The sequence below is a fragment of the Seriola aureovittata genome, chromosome 3, assembly GCF_021018895.1.
Source record: "Seriola aureovittata isolate HTS-2021-v1 ecotype China chromosome 3, ASM2101889v1, whole genome shotgun sequence".
In the NCBI taxonomy this organism is placed as follows: domain Eukaryota; kingdom Metazoa; phylum Chordata; class Actinopteri; order Carangiformes; family Carangidae; genus Seriola; species Seriola aureovittata.
The window spans coordinates 18282331-18299756 of NC_079366.1; positions in this window are offsets into that span (position 1 = coordinate 18282331).

Here is a 17426-nt window from a genome sequence, read left to right on the forward strand (position 1 = left end):
TATAGTTCATAGGCCAGGATTATTTGCTTATACACAAACAATGGAGAAGATTAACAGCTCCTTTCAAAGTAATTATGATAGCATTGTCACACATCTAAAATTATGTTTTTTCTGAAATATCCACATTTTCACAGGAGAAACACATCATTTTGATTCCAGTCTTTGCCCGAGTATATTCCACTAAAAGTTGTTCCTGGGATACACTGTCTTAGGCAACTCAATATATGCTAATTACAGTAATACAAACAACTCATTCTCAATGCTTGAGCTCACTGAGTCAAAAATGTAAGGTGTGATATCAAAAAAAAAAAAAAAAAAAAAAGACGTATTCTAAACACTGACTTTGTGGACTTTTTGGAGATTTTTTCACACCCAAATGAGCTTTATTCACAGTCAAGTCAAAGCTTTGAACCAGAAAATATACCCGCTTCCCTCAGGTGCTTTCAAAGACTACAAAGTCTCCAGTTGCTTGTCAATCACGCATAAAACAAGTATTTTGTGTGTCTGCCTTCAAGTCTGAGGAAAAGATGTATTTACTTCAGAACCTAAATCTAAATCTTGAAAGTCAGTCCTGATTGGTAATTACTACGAACAAGCTAATTTTTGAACAGTGTTGTTCACATTTTTTACTAAAAAATACATTTTATGAGCTGGTTGTGGCTGATTTCATTTAAATGACAACTATCCGTCAGCAGACTTCTGCATGATATTTAAAGTCATAAATTACATAAATTGGAAAAGATCCCACTTTGGTTTGCTCATACCCAAACAAGCACTTGTATTTTAATAACATTAAATAAACAGGTGGAAGAAACCCTTGATCTAAGCACCTGTAGAACTGTAGAGGACAGTTGGGCTCGTGTGGTGGCTTTGCACTGATGTACAGAATAATTGGCGTTTACTTGAGATCATTGCCTCTGTTCATGAGGGTTGATGATGATGTATGACTCTTGTGTGTGTGTGTGTGTGTTGTATATTGATCACTGTCTGAGGAGGAAAACACTGTACCTGCTCTATAGTCTAATTTGCCCTTAAATATTCTGAGGTATAAAAAGAAATGTGAGAACTATGATATTGTGAACTGTGTTTATGTCCTATTCAAGTCTGTATTTGTGTGTGTGTGTGCGCCACACCAAGAGAATCATTTTGTGATTAACAGGCCACCACCTAAACACCGCTGAGTTTCTGCACCTCTCTTTTCCTGCTTGTCACAACTTCTGACTGGCTCAGTGAAAAGTGGCTTTCACACACAAATGCTCACAAACACACACAAACACACACTAAGGCATGCCAGTTCACACAGACACACAGTGACTGTCAAACGTACAACACACACTTCGTTTGCGCTCTGACAGCTCAGTACATGTTCTAGATGAAAGAATTGACAGTTCAAGGTGACAGCTACCTCCAATCAATCCAGTGTTGTGCTGTGTGATGTGAGCCCTGTGTACAGGATTTGTGTTTGTGTGTGAATGTGTGTGTGAGCACACATGTGTATGCCTCCTCTTTTGTAGTGTTGGTCTAGGTAGGGGGTAGCTGACAGGTGTCCCTTCTTCTTAGGCATGCAATTTATCACGCCACTGGTGGTAGGGACCTTTGCCTGAGTCCAAATGTCCATAGAACACAATGCTTTCACTCTCTCTTCCCCTAAACAACCAAACAACAACTAAAACAAGCAATGATCAAATGATTTCAAACTAACGCCTTAGAAATATGATAATATTGCTCTGTTACAACATGACCTCACTGTTACATTCCTCTTTCTGTTTCTCTCTCGTCTCTCTCGCTCTCTCATTATCCATACACTGACAATAGCAGCAAATATATTCTAACCAGAAAAAAAAAAAGTCATGGCATGCTGAGCAGCCATGGAGATTTTAAATCTTTTGTTCTTTTGGACTTAATAATAAAAAGTGTTTCAGGGCTCAGTATGAGGCAGCTGTCAGAAATAAACCATGGCTATCAATATCACTCCTCAGATATCATTATTTTAGTTCTTTTCAATTAATTATGAGAGCGTGGTGAGTCGGTACTTTAGATCTCATTTCAGGGCCTAAATTGGTTTGTGAGCATAAAAACCTTTATTGTGTATGCCCTGTGGCACACACACACACACACACACTCTCACACACACACTCTCTCACACACACTCTCTCACACACACACACACACACACACACACACACACAGGGTGTGAAGAGTGAGTTTGGATATGGAAGTTAAATGTATAATTTTGTAGCTGGAGATCACAACATTTTGCTGGATATCGACCAGCTTATCATCAAGCTGTTATTGGAGGTAAAAATCTCTCTCTTGATATTTTGTTCCACTAGATGATTTTTTTTTTTTTTTTTTCCCTATTGAAATGCACATTCCTTCGCTCTCTCCTTGGTAACAGTAGCTTTCTCTGTGGGGAGCCCCTACCCACCATCACTCCCACACCCACCCCCCAAAACCCCTCCTATTCTTTTCATCCTCTGCTGCTGTACCGAATCAGCTGGGGGTGAGGGCTTTAGGGAGAGTGGGGGGAGAGTGAGGGTTATGCGTAGAGCATGAACCATGGTGAACAACACAAGCATAAAGACGGGCCTTAAAGTTGAGATACAGATCCAATTCCTTATTTTTTCTATTTTTGTTTTACCTTCTCTTCTATTTCTCTCACTAAAGCCATGCTGTCTTCATCTGCCCCATCTCTCTCTCTCTCTCTTTCTCTCTCTCTCTCGCTCTCTCTCCCTCTATCCTTGGCAGTGGACAGAAGGAGTCAGGGTGATAAATAGGTGGTGTCCGATTTGCTTCTCCTCTCCTGTCGTTCTTTCTCTCCTTCTCTTCCACTCTCCTCCTCTACAGTCTCGGCTCACCGCACTCCCAGCCCAACAGCGTGTTCATTCCTGTCAGCAAAAAGAGAATCACTGGAACAACCAGCACTACAGCGCACATGTGCAAACACACACACACACACACACACACACACACACACACACACACACACACACACACGTACGTGCACACACTTTTACACTTGTGCACACTCTCACGCACACACAAACCCACACACACACATGAGCATCACTAGAGAGAATGTAGTGGGGTTGATGGTGGTATGTTAATGTGTAAAATGCACTCTGAGATTCACAGAGAGCCACAGTCGCACACTGAGCTTACAGTACATGCACAAACACACTCACAGCCAGAGTCTATTAGTGTTCACAATGCACACAGTCTGGATGAATTAACATCAGTGGTCACCAGCATCGACACTGCACACGCACTTATTTATCACAGGCTTTTTCTTGTATGTGTGTGTGTGTGTGTGTGTGTGTTTGGATGATTTGGTTGGAAAGAAAGAGAAAGAAGGAAAGAAAGAAAGAAAGAAAGAAGCCTGCAGTCTTATTAGGAGAAGGTGGTCAATACCTACCTCAGTCATGATGGATAGGGGCCCTGCAGTAAAAGCTGAATGTAGCTTTATTCCTCCTGCCCTCTAGTGACATGTGTCCTCCCAGAAAACCATTATCAAAGTAAATGCCTGTATCTCAAGCAGCACCATATATTTAAGCCTATAAGAGCTCTGAATAGCGCAGAGCTCCCTCATCCGTTTCCAGAATCTCTTGAAACGGCCACCTGTCCAGATCTTATCAGTATATCTCAAATGGGAGCAACACATCATACACTGAATTCAGGCTTATAATAACATCGCCTGCGGTGTCAGTTTGCCATCTCAAAACACCCTCCGAGTAGTGCACTTCCCCTGACCCCTTGCTAGGTAAGTGAGTGTGTCACTAGAGCTTTATTGAGGAACAATTGATGTAAGTATCCCCTCAATGTTGCCATGCATCACCTGTTGTATAATTGAAGAGGCTGAGTGCCTGTTAATGATCCTCTGCTTGACCCTGGGCCTGTATTTGCATTGTTTTTAGCTTAGCACATGGCTAATAGCTAGCCTGAAGGCACGCCAGCCTTGCTGAGGATCGAACACCAATTTCCTCCGTGCCAAAGGCAGGCTTACCACATCATTTGGAACACTAGCGGAAAGGTGCATGCCTGCACACAAACGCAATCCACTCGGTCTTTATATTTCCTGCTGCAACACACAGTGTCATGCACACATGGGCACAAACACACTGTGTTAGTGAACCTATGTGGCCTGGGGGTGCGTTGAATAGGAACAGTGAAAGGTGCTATTTATTTAGCTGATGAGAGTGGACCTGTTGGTAGAGGGGCTGTGAGGGAGAGGCGTTAACACCCCCAGAGAACTGGCTCTTTCCCTTAACCCAGGAAGGCTCTTTTCAGGAGGTCACAGAGGATGAAGAGCGAAGACGGCGTGCTACAGAAGAAAATTGAGCCTAAATGGAACACACTCACACACGGACCCACCCCACACCCCCTGCCATTTTTCTGAACATGTCTTTAAATTGGTTTGTAAAAACGTGTATCTCTTGGGTTTATATGAGGATCCAATCTGCAACAAGGAGGGGGTGAGCAACAGAGGAAGTGATAAAAACAAATAAATCAATTTAGTTGCTGGATTTATTTTCCGATCACAGAGAGCAGTGAGTAATAAAAACTGTATTACACCAATGCTAAGCTTCGCTTGCATCTTTCATTTACGTGCATAGCAGTTGTGCACGCGCACGTGTGTGTGAATATATATTTGTGCAAGACAGTTGCCTTCGTCAGCGACAGCAATGTTTTTGTGTGTGTGCTTATATGGCAAAAATGTGAGTTTCTATTCACCTAGCAGATGTACAGTGTCATAACCAATACACAATTAAAGCCCACTGGGTTCCATTTAACAACACCGAAATATCTACTATGGTATGCGCACAGATATAAACAATGTTATAGCCCAGGCCCACTGCTGTCCTTATGCTGTGTCGATACTTCACTCTCTTTATGACACTTATTATTGGAAAGACATAAAAGACACATTCTGAGTAGAAAAGCCCAGCCAGTGTTTTGGAGTGTTGTTTGGCAGGTGTAGTGAGGAGGATATTGGGAGAGGGGCAGCAAAATTGCCTCAAATCGAAAAACTATGCAGGAAATAATTTACTTGGACTGTATGTCTCTAGGCACTCAACATTTAGAATGGGCTCTGCTACTTTAATTGAAAGGGAAAGAGAGACAGCGAAAGAGAGAGAAAAGCTGTTACAAACAAGAGCATGATTTATGAAATCCATCCCTCTGTTCGTCAGAGCGAGCTCATTATGTATGCACAACAGTGAGAGTGTGAGAAGACGGATGAGTTGTCCCGGTGGCGGAGGAAGAGGAATGGCGGCGCTAAACTCCACCGGTAATCAACTGGTGAAATTAAACATCAAAAAAACAGGAATGATTGTGTGCGGCAAAGCGATTTGTCTGCAATTAGCGACCGGTCGCATAATTCACACACAGGCACACATAAACACATTCACGCTTAATGGAACAAGACGTGTCGCTGGGTGTGTATTTGTGTGTGTATGCAGAAATACAGCAGAGGATAACCATAAAAACAGTAAGTTAATAAACTTGAAAGACATTAACAGGACCTAGGGCAATTGGTGAGCAGCTACTTCATTTGTCAACAGCTCTTATTGAATGCTTTCTGAGAGGTAGCTGCTTATATTTATGGCCTGGTGCCTGTCATTTGTTTGTGCTAGTTTAGCTAACGTGAGAGGGAGAGGGGGCGGGGGCTGAGGAGGGACAGAAAATGCCAAGCAGGAGAAAGAAAATATTTCTGCTTACTTGGTATTTATAGTACGTCGTATCTAAGCCATTATATTTAAAGTAGTACCAAAGCCGCTGCCATGACCTTTGTGATGTTCCATGATCAAACATAAAGGAACATACCTTGTCACCTTGGCAAGGATGAAATCTGAGGTTTGTATTTGACCCAGTGCACTCAATGCACTCAATAGAACGGCAGTGTGTCAATGTCTCCGCTTTTTCTGCATTGGAAACGACACAAAGAGTGGTTATCTGAGTCTCAGAGCGCTGTTTGGAGCTGAATTTCATTCTGGACATTTTCTGAATGTCGCCAGTGTAATTCATCAGTGTATTGTAGCAAGTACTGTTTACCTCAGCAGGGGTGTCACACAGCTAACACCCGATGTCAGCGCTGAAAGTGTAGCAAGACTGCAAAGATCTTCACTGGTCCTTTCTCAGTAGCTAACAAGCTGCTCTCACATTTTTCTCCCTCTGTCTAATTGAAAACCCCGTGTATCACAGGATTACTAGTTGTCTGAGCTTAAGCTTATACTTTTCTTAATCCTTAACATGATTGCCTGTGGTTGTCTCATGTGACAGAATAACCAGTTCCATAACAACCCAGTTGAATGCTTACATTCATACAGTATAGATGTAGACATTTACTGGTGTGCAGAAGTGTAGTGGTGTACTGTGCAGACGTGGTCACTCAGATGAATAAGTGATTGGACATCTGGACATCCATTACCACTCTGTATTGCCTTGGGTAAAGTATATGTTTGTGTGTGTGTGTGTGTGTCTGTGCCAGTCTTACAAGAATAGTCCCTGATTATGTTTTGAACGCTTGCAAAGAAAGTGTCAGATGAATTTGCCAGCATGCGATTAATTTGAGTATTTTGAATGCTCACCTTTGTCTTTTCCTCCTGCTCTCCTCCCCTCCGTTTCTTACTTTTTCTCCCAGTGAAGCATTGACTGAATGTGAATGTCTCTCAGATCCGCTGCTTTCTCCATTTCCAGCATCTTAGAACAATGAGAAATAGAGAGTAAAGGCCTGGTTGCAAAAGACAGTGGCTGGGCGAAATTCATGCACATGTCTTCACAAAACATTTGGTTAGAGAAGATGAGTGGTGTATTGACTACTTATGGGGCTAACTGGAGAGCTACAGTTCGCCTTTGCCATCTTAAATGCTGGTGTGAGCGAGCCTTAAGACTATGATTTAGTTAGACTAAAATGATACAAGACCGAAGCACCTCAGACCAAAGTGCCATGATTGGTAACAAATCCCACTTGTCCGCCAGTGACACCTTTTCATTTGCAGAGAGAGCTAAAGCTTAAGCCCTTGATATGAGTCAGATCAAGACTGGTTGTCAAGTAAAGCACCATAGCTAGTCTCTTTATTGAGATCTACAAACTTGTTTTTCTTGTCTCAGAACAGAAAATTACTTCATTGCAGGGCTGGGATAGAATTGGGGAATGGTGGTGGTGGTGGTGGGGGAGTTGTGAATTGCTTACGGATCACATGTTGGCTTTTCACCCCATGCTGCGAGGCAGGTGAAATGCGGTTGACCCTGACCCTGCCTTTTCACGGCATGCAAAGGAAATGGAATCTGATATGATTCACATGGCTTGATAGGGCTCATCAGCTCACACAAACATCAGAGCCAAATACAAAATCCACATCTACTATAGTGTCTCTTTTTTGGACAGTACCCAGCCCTCTCGATCTCTATTTCCCCCTGCAGTCTTCAATCTATCTTTTCCTCTTTACCTCTGACCTTTTCATTTTTCAGTTCCTCCATACCAATCTGCTCTTCCATCTTGTCGTCTACACTTTCTCTCAATCTTGCCATACTACTGACCTTTCAGTTTCATTCATCCTGCATTTCTCTACCTCTCCTCTCCTCCTGGTCTGGGCTGTAATTCAGCTTGTTTCAGGGCCAGTTAGGCAGCCAGTGGAGTTAATCTGTCTTTTCAGGTCATAAATCACTGCTTGGCATCTCTCTCTCCCTCTTTCTCTCTTTCTGTCTCTCTCCTTCTTTCTTTTCTCTGTCTTCCTTCTTTGCTCTTACCTGCTGCATGGATGTAGAGCCTACTTTGAGCTGATTGCGCCTGACAGTCAATGCTGGTGTTCTTTGCATGCGTGTTTGTGTGCGCATGTGTGAGTTTGTGTGTGGTTATCACTGCTTTAACACCCAACAGATAGGGAGTGAAACTGCATACTCTGGAAGTGCCAGAGCCAATAAGAAAAGATTGTTGAAACGTCAAGACCAATCAGAAGTGATGCTCCTCTCTGTGGTGCAGTTTGGATCTCTGTGTGTGTGTGTCTTGGACACAACAATAGCACAGACACACTCGTAACAGATGGAATCTTCTGGCTGAAAATTCATTCATAAGACGAACAAATTCCTTGAACTTTCAGGGGATAAATTAGAGCTGACTTTTTGCATGCATGCATGCATGCATGCGTGTGTGTGTGTGTGTGTGTGTGTGTGTGTATATATGTGTGTGTGTGTGTGTGTGTGTGTGTGTGTGTATGTATGTGTTCATGCCCGTGAGTTCATTTTGACATATCTACGACCCGGCAGGTGCATGGGAAACTGTTGGCCCCCTACAACAGACAAAACCACATCAGGAACTGGAATGGTGGAATTGATGGGGGGAGAAATACAGAAGAAAGAAGGGGAAGGAGAGAGAACAGCTTAGCGTAGCAGGAGGGAGGAGAGAGAAAGAGGGAGAACGCGGGAGGAGAGTAAAGTTGAATAGCAGGAGGGCGGGAGTGGGAGAGGGGATGAATGAATGTTGTGGATCTATTGTGTCCAGCTCCTGAATGGAGTGTTAGTAAGCTAAGTAGTAACTGATGATTTACAGCTCCGAGGCTATATCAGCTGAAGTGGGCAAACAATAGCCTTTCATAAGCAACATTCAACAACTAGAAGAACCATGTAGCACTGAGCTATTCTGGACCTAAAGTGGAGTGAAGTGTTTTGGAAGTCGGTGGTTATGTGTGAGAAGGCACTTCAATAGGAGACGAGAAAGGGAGATAGAGGAAAAGCTGATGTGGGGCAGTGACGGCAAGAAAGAGAGGGTGAAAATGGAACAAGTGGGGAGACATTTGTCTCATTTTAGCTGTAATGCAATGTTGTTCTTAACCAATGTGTTCATTTAATCTTGAACTGTTTCTGTCAGAAAGTCCGTCACATGATCCTGTGTGTGTGTGTGTGTGTGTGTGTGTGTGTGTGTGTGTGTGTGTGTGTGTGTGTGTGTGTTTGGGGGTTGGGGTGGTATTGTAAATAATCTCCAGGCTCTCTCTGCTGGTTGCTGGTTTGCAGGGTCCCAGAGATTAGCTTCCCTTCTCCTGCTGAGCTCGGAGCTATGTTCAGCACCTTAAAGTGCTTCCCTCCCCTCTCTGGATGTGAAGACACACGGTGACTCCACTACCACTACTACTCTGATAACATGAAGCTGCATCAGCCAGAAATGTTGAAGTCTGTTTTTTTCTAAAAATGTTTCTACCATTCTTTTTTTTTTTTCTGTCAACCTCTCACTTCCTGTCACAGCCGCACACCCCACACTTAGTGAGAAATCTTGAGACGCCTGTCATTACGAGCGGAGTCGCCAAGCATGGGGACCCTGAACTCAGACCTAACCATGGCATTAGAACAACAAGCCCTGTGACGAATGGGAGAAAATAGAGGAATCGCGCCGTGTGTGTGTGTGTGTGTGTGTGTGCGTGCGTGCGTGCGTGCGTGTGTGTGTGTGTGTCCGCTGCTACACGTTTGCCATCCTGATTTGTTGGGAAAGAGGGAGATTCAGTCGACCATTGTGAATCTATCGCACTGCAGAATTGTGATAAGGGCCACACACGCACACGCACACACACACACACACACACACACACACACACACACGCCAATCATTCACCTAATCAGCAACTGCATTCCATACTGCAGTGCCCATTCTGCTCTGCATATAGATTGGGAGGAAGATAGTCCACAAGGTGGGTTCTCTGGAAGTGTTACGGGAGAGGGACAGACACACAAAAAACACACACACTCTTTCACACGCACTCTGAAAAGCAACACACACACACATAAGTGCCCCAGGAGCAACAGTTGGCTCCAGCTTTGCCTCCCCTAACCCATGAGACCTCCTTTCAGAGACCCCAGAGACCTCAGCCTCCCTCCTAATGCTCCTCCAGCCCTTTCCAATTCATCCTCTCCCCTGTTCCGTTCCTCCCCCTCCTCTGCCCTTCCCGCCCCAGAGAGTTCTCACTTCTGACAGAACAGTTAATCATACGCTCTCTGCAGGTCTCATCCTATGTGTGTGTGCGCGCACGTGCGTGTGCGGGTATGCATGCGGATATTTGTGCGCGTGTGTGTCTGTGTGTGCACGCGAGTGTCCAGATGTACACCTTCATTTTCAGCAAGACGGAGGATCTATCTATCTCACCTCCATTTTTCACTCTTTTCTTCCCCCACTTTTTTCGACTCTTTTGCTTGCCCTTCATCTCTCATATCTTACCCATGTGAGCATTAAAAACACAAACAAGTACATAAAAGAAAAGACTGTTTTCTATGTTTAAGCCCTAGTGTGTGATTGTTGTAGCTTGTTATGGTATAGTCATTTGTAATTTTTGGTTGTAGATATAACCTGCCTATTCTACTTCTACTTTGGTAAATATCTTCCTATTTTGACTGTAACAGTAGCAAAGATATAACCAGCTAGTGAACCCAAAGACAGTTGTAGCCGTAAACTATTTTAGAGCCATGTTTAAAGTGACACACCCTAAAGAAGTACTCCAGCAATTTAATATTGCACTTCCAAAAAGTTGGGACACTTGCAAGAGTTGTATAGAGAATGAATGGTCAAGATCAGTGGAGCAGTGTTTCCCATTTAGTTGCAAGTATAGGATGAGCCAGATACCCCACTTCCCAAAATGCAACTTTTTAACACTATTTATTTCACTCTCCCTGCTGAGAAAACTCCCACATCTTTCGAGTTCCTGCCCGCAGTTTGCAACACGGGCTTTTTGATAAGAAGTCTCTGAGCCCAAGCTGAGATAAGCTACAGAGGGCATTATACAGCTGTTTCTCACAGACTGAGTTCTACTCCCCACGATGAGTAAACTGATCCAAACGTGCAAAATCGGTGGAGTGCCTCTTAAGTAAAATGTCTTGAACTCTGGTCCATTGAGGCTGCTGTTTGTGAAGGAGCTGGTCACTCTCTGTCCGCTATGGTGGATTTCTCCTTCTATGGTTATTGCGAGTCCAGAAAGAATCCCTGTTTGAAACTGAAGTCTGTAACGTTCGCCTTCGTCTGTGATGAGACGTCTCCAGCGAAGATGACCAAGTAGCTGAGGAAGGTTGTGAGGAAGTCAGCAGTTTATTTGAATCAGCCATTACAAGACTTGGAAAATATCTCAGCTAGTGAAGTGTGAACCTACTGGGCTTATGCTTTAGTTTGATGCGTGAAACTACAAATGTGGTGCGAAATGTGTCGCTTCCAGTATGCTGGCTCAGTTTTAAGTGGACTTCATTGGCACTGTCAGCCAGGACAGAAACAACCTGACAAGTCACGACTAACTAATCAACTCAGTACACAGTCTACAACCATGGTTAAATATATATATATATATATATATATATATATATTCGATTGACAGATATTTAAGAACGACTATACAGGCATCAGTGGTCTATGCAGAGCTGCAACAAACAATTCAAGAAAGTGGAACAAGGGTCAAAACAAATATATCCAAGCGGAAAGAGAACAGATCAAAACTCTCTCTTGCTTCCTTAAGAGACTCAAGTGTTGCTACATGTTGCTGTTTTGTGCAGTAATATTCATACTGATGATGATGATGATGATGATGATGATGATCATTTTACCCTATAATAATTGTGCCTGGCATCTACAGTAAGGTAAGATTAGTTGGGCAACTAGAAGACTAGAAGCTCAGCTTTAAGCTAGAAGCTTTAAAAAAACAAAAAAACAACAACATACAGTCGTTGCAAGTCTCTTTACCCAAATGAGAGTTGGATACACTGCATGCTCATCCAACGCCCTGACGTCAACACCCTTGCTTTCTCCCTCAAAGGGCACTCCTTTGTTGTGCTTTGGCATTGACCGTTGGCATTGAATGTAAATTGTGAGGTGCAGAATTGTCGAATAGTCGTCCCATATGAGCATAATTCCCTAGATACGTTAGTTTAGATTTGATAGCGCCTTTATTAAATTGCCTTGACTGGGTGCATATATTTATCAGATGAAATACAAGATACAAAATGCCCAGAGTATCACGAGATCACAACCTCCAGACATCAAGGACAGTAACAGCACTTTGGTAGCCATAAACATCTCTACAGACCCAGCCCACTCCTGCTTCCTCATCTTTGTTTGCAGATTGAGATTCAGGAAGAGTTTTGTCCCTGGAGCCGCCACCTGTCTGAACACTGCCCACCACCGCTGACTCTCTCACCACATCTGCCTCACAGCCAGACCAGCAGTCAAAGCACTGCACACTCCACGCACACAGTGATGGACTCAAGCTTAATATTCTCTTCATTGCTGATGTGTTTTACATTACAATATTACATGTGTGATTTAAAAATGAAAATGCGATGATAAGCTATCGTGTTTGTTTTACATTTTCTGACCTCATTTAAGTACTGCACATGAAAACATTTAGATATTTAACAAATACTTTTATACTTTTTTATATGACTTTTTGTTAACAACTTTTTGTTCTTATGTCTTTCTTATTAAACCAGAGCATAGTCTCATTGGCAATAGAGAAAATTTTAAACCTTAAATCTTGCAAAATCCTGTGTAGAATCAGTCCAACACAAACAAAAAGATCTGACTGAAGCTGGACTGGGAATAAATGATTTTACATTAGCTGTTGCAATGTTTAAAAGTTTAAATAGGTTTTATTTCTTTAGATTTGTGAATTATTTTTGGTCATATGGAGGAAAATGTATTAATGGAAGAGGGTTTGGAATGACCACAACACTGAACTTTTTCAAAAACTTCTGTTCACATACTCATGTTACACATGTTACACTGAAGGCTGCAGATAAATGAAGTCAAATCTTCATGCTATTATTATGTTGTATGCTGATGAACGCACTCCTCTCTCTCTCACACACACACACAGACACACACACACTCACACCCATCAAATGTCCATGGAAGTGCGGCTGTAAGTGAATATTACAAGTCAGCAATTCCGGGGTTTTCAAATTGCCCTTGCTCTCCAGAATATTTCTAATTTCCTATTAAACATCACTACTCTCGGATGATTAGGCTCGGAAACCACACCCATGCATGTGCGCAGACACACCTGCTCAAACACACACTATGCACACGCACACACACACACACACACACACACACACACACACATAGCCTATGCACCGTCTCTCTCTGTCAAAGGCAAACTCACCAAGTTCACACTGCGTGACTGCCCATGTGATGCTCATCCTTGTCCTCCATTTCATTAGACAGGGGGCCGAGTGAGCTATTCTGGGAGAGAACGGTAACTCTTTGTTGGTTGCTCAGCTGAAGAGACGTCTCCAATAGCAACTGAGACCTATGGCCTCTACCCCCCCGCGTGGCATCCAGCTCTCATACTTGTGGCTGTGAGTGTCCGTTTTCCTATCCTACCCTGTGTTTGCATGGGTTCATCCCTCTGTGTGTGCAGTTTTTGAGGGTGCGCCTGTGTTTTGCATGTGTGCTAGTTTGTGTACAGATGCAACGGGATGTGATCTATCACTCACAGATCCATAACAGTTGCACACAGCAAGGGATGAACACGTTAGTGTCAGTTGCAGACGAGGGAGACGAGCAGAGGAGAGGAGTGATGTGACTGTTATTGATCCTGCCTGGTAATTACAGCGCGATTTATTACCGGGGGGGGGGGGGGGGGGGGTGAGGGGGGTGGTGGTGGGGAACAGAGTGAGAAGGTATCATATTTAGTTTGGGGTTGTAAGTCAGGTTTTTGGCGAGAGTGAACAAGGTCAGAGAGAGACAGAGACAGATCACTTTACCCCTCCCTCCCTTGAGTGCTGTGCGATCTGATCACTGTTGTGCTTTCTGACATCCTCCCCCGTCCTCTCTCTCCCCACTCATTCCTATTTTCTATTTTCTAAATCCTCATATGACCAGACGATGCTGATAGCACCCAGCAAAAGCGGGCTCATGTTTGTTTGCTTAAACACTCTTGCATACATTTAGCCTCTCCATGCATGGTGCATTTTCACCTGTCAGAAGAATCACTTGTAATCAGTGCTGAGATATAGTGTTAATATGATATGAAATGAAGGTGCACTCTGTCACTCTAACAAGCCTGCTAGTGTTTGTGGCTTGTAAAAGTGTGGGAGTGTTGGGCTGTTTACAGAGATGTGTGGGCGTTAAGCATGATCTTGTGGGTATGTGTGCGCATTTATGTGTGTTTCTGTTTGTGTGGAGGCAATATTGTTCCTGAATATGTCAAAAACTATGTTCTTACTGGCGAACCACATCCTGTCTTTCAATGAGTCACACAGAACAACACACACGTACCAAAACACACCACTACGCTACGATCCTACTCACGTATGTTTGAACTGTAGATACTTTTTTTTTTTCCCGACCACTAACTGTTTTGTAATACAGTTGCAATTCTGGCCTAAATACTCCTGATGCTTCACACGTTGTGTAAGAACATTTTGTATGAAAGTGGAGATTTTAGAGGCAATAAGAATGTTTGTTTGGAAATTGTTTCTCATGGAGTTCTGTATACTGTATGTACACAGTCATACACACACATACACACACAGATACATACTTTCTTTTTTTGGTTGCCCTTTTTCTTATCTCAAAGCAATGTATATGAGTCGGCCATAGGAGTATCATGTTATGCTGAGGGATTGATTAGAGCAAAATTAGCAGTTTATCTGGGACTGTTAAATAAAGAATATTCTACATTTGATATTATTCATTGCAGAGTATAGTTTTCTGGTGTATGTTGCTATGGTAATCCTGCAACTGGCAGCATTCCAGTAATAGATTGATTTTGGTCTGGTTATTCTATACACTAGACTCAAAGATGGAAGAAGAAAATCTCTTTCTGTGTGTGAGTGTTTGTGTGTGTGTGTGTGTGTGTGTGTGTGTGTGTGTGTGTGTGTGTGTGTGTGTGTGTGTGTGTGTGTGTGTGTGTGTGTGTGTGTGTGTGTGTGTGTGTGTGTGTGTGTGTGTTTGCGCGCGCGTGTGTGTATCTTTGCCTTATCAATCTGTAAGCGCTGTATTGATTGGCCAAAAGATATTTCCTCTAATGTGCTTGGGGATGAAGGGGGGGGGCAGGAGGGGGGGGGGGGGGGGGCAGGAAAGGGGGGGGGGGGGGCAGGAGGGGGGGGGGGGGGGGCAGCTTTCACTTAGCCTCCAAGCTCTTAAGAGAACATCTATCTATCAACATTTCCAGGCATGGGGTTCAGGAGCGGGTAGGTGGTTCGATCTCACACGCGCGTGCACGTGCACGTGCACAGAAGAAAGAGCAGGAATCATTAAAATAGCAACAGCATCAAGCAGCCAACACACCTTAGCAAAGCTCGAGCATGTTGTTGTTTACACTGTGGGAGGCAATGAGCTGATACATCTCAGAGAGCTGCTAGTTTGAGCAGTAGATCCTGTGCTTTGTGGAAACAGCCAGGAAAAGGAAAGTATCATTATTAGTGCCAGGGCTCAGGGTCTAGTATGTGTTCAATGTGAGTGTGCAACAATCTGCCCAGTGTTTTGTTTTTAATTAAGAGGAGGGTATAGTGTGAATGTTGCACTGCCTGCCCTGACTCCTGGGATGATGTGATGCATCGTGATGATAATGTCTTTTCCTGTTTTTACACTCGAGCTCCATTTGCTCTCTTCAGGCCTCGCACAGGACTAGAGACTCACACAGCCACCATTTAGCTCTCAGCAGGGAGAGAGAAGAGGGGGAACCGGTCGCTCCTCCTCTCTTATCTCTCACTTAACAAAAGCCTCTGATGAAGACAACAAGCATTTTCCCTCTCCCGCTCTCTGTCTCTCTCTTACTCTCTCTCATTTGTCTCTTGCTCTCCTCTGTTTAACAGTCAGAGTGCTGGTTGAACATGGCAGCTCTGACACTTTTCACATCTCCAGTCCTTTGTTGAGTGTGCTCTCACATGTGTGTGAGTGACTGCATCCTTGTTGTGTGTACCACAGGATTGCATGTGTCTCTGCACTTGCTTGCCAATGTTTGTGCTTTGTGTACTTGCACCACAGCCTGTGTCAGTACATGCTGTATGTGTGTGTGTGTGTGTGTGTCAGAGTGAGTGTACACTGACGTGTGTGTGTGTGTGTGTGTGTGTGTGTGTGCGCGTGTACTCTTTCTCCGCTTTCTCAGGAGCTGTTGTTCTGTTTGCGGCGATGAGCGTCTCAGTAATTATCTTTAGCTTTAACACACACGCATGCATGGAAACACACACACACACACACACACACACATTACACATTGTAGCCTACACTGTAGCCTATGCACGGCTGTCTAGTTTTCATTTCTGGGTTATTGTCTCCAACTAGCACCATAGCAGAAGAGGTTCTTAGCTTGTAATGTGGAGGAAATGGGTGAACAGCCTCTCTAATTACACTTCACCCACTGACACTAATTTACATACAAACACAATCGCACTCCAATCCAAACCTTCATTATCTCTGGATTCCATTCTGTAGGGCATGATATTCTGGCTGTTATATTTCATTCAAGCTCTGTTTCTCAGCATCACTGCTTAGTCATTACACTAACTGAGAGTCACAAATGGGGAAGTTTCCAGTGAGAATATGACCAAAGAATGTTGAAATTTCTCAAACTAAGTAACTAAAACGAACGTACCAGTATGAAAATGAGTTCTTTCTCCAAGCTCCGTGTCCATTGTGTGTCTGTGTGCATACTTTTTGTGTGTGTTTTCGCTCGGGGCCTATGTGTGCTTAAAGTTGCACACGGTCTCGACAACACCCTCTGTGAACTGAGAGCACAACTGCGCGTCTGTCTTTTCTCTGGGGTTCATACATTTTCCTCACACTTCTGGCTTGCGTTCTCTCTCAAACACAACCACACGCACCACATGCACACACACTAAATAAGCTCTATTGTAAGGCCATTACAATGTGAATGAGGGGCCCACCAGCTCCATTGAGATGTGTGTGAGTGAGTGTGTGTCAGTGCAAATAGGTTAGGGAGATTGATGAACTAGTAGGAAGGGGAAAAGGAACACCTAATCAAGTTAAAAGCACTCTATGATTGACATGCTGTTCCTGCTTGACTGACACTCTACACAAGTGGGCATAATGGGGCTGACTCATATGTGTGTGCCTGATAAACATGCATGCACCAGTGTGTTTTCAATAGTGAATGTCAAAGATGTGCTCTAGTCATTCTCAAGGCTGATGCCATCCCTGATTGTGTGAAAATGTGTTTTTTTGTTTTTTTTATTTTGTTTTTACACCAGCTACAGATCAGATAGTCCTCCTTCTTTTCCTTCCTTTCCCTCTTTTTATCCTTGAGTACAACAACTTGTGCAAGGAGCAAGAGAGAATCAGCAAGGCGCGCCATTAACTTGCACCGGTGCGTATCCGTCTGTGACATCCCTTATCCGACTAACACCAACTAACGGGCCGTGAGCTTTTAACGGGCCCGTGATCGCTGATGCCCGAGAAAAAGGCTGTTTGTGTCAATCAAACCGAGACCCCTCCCCTT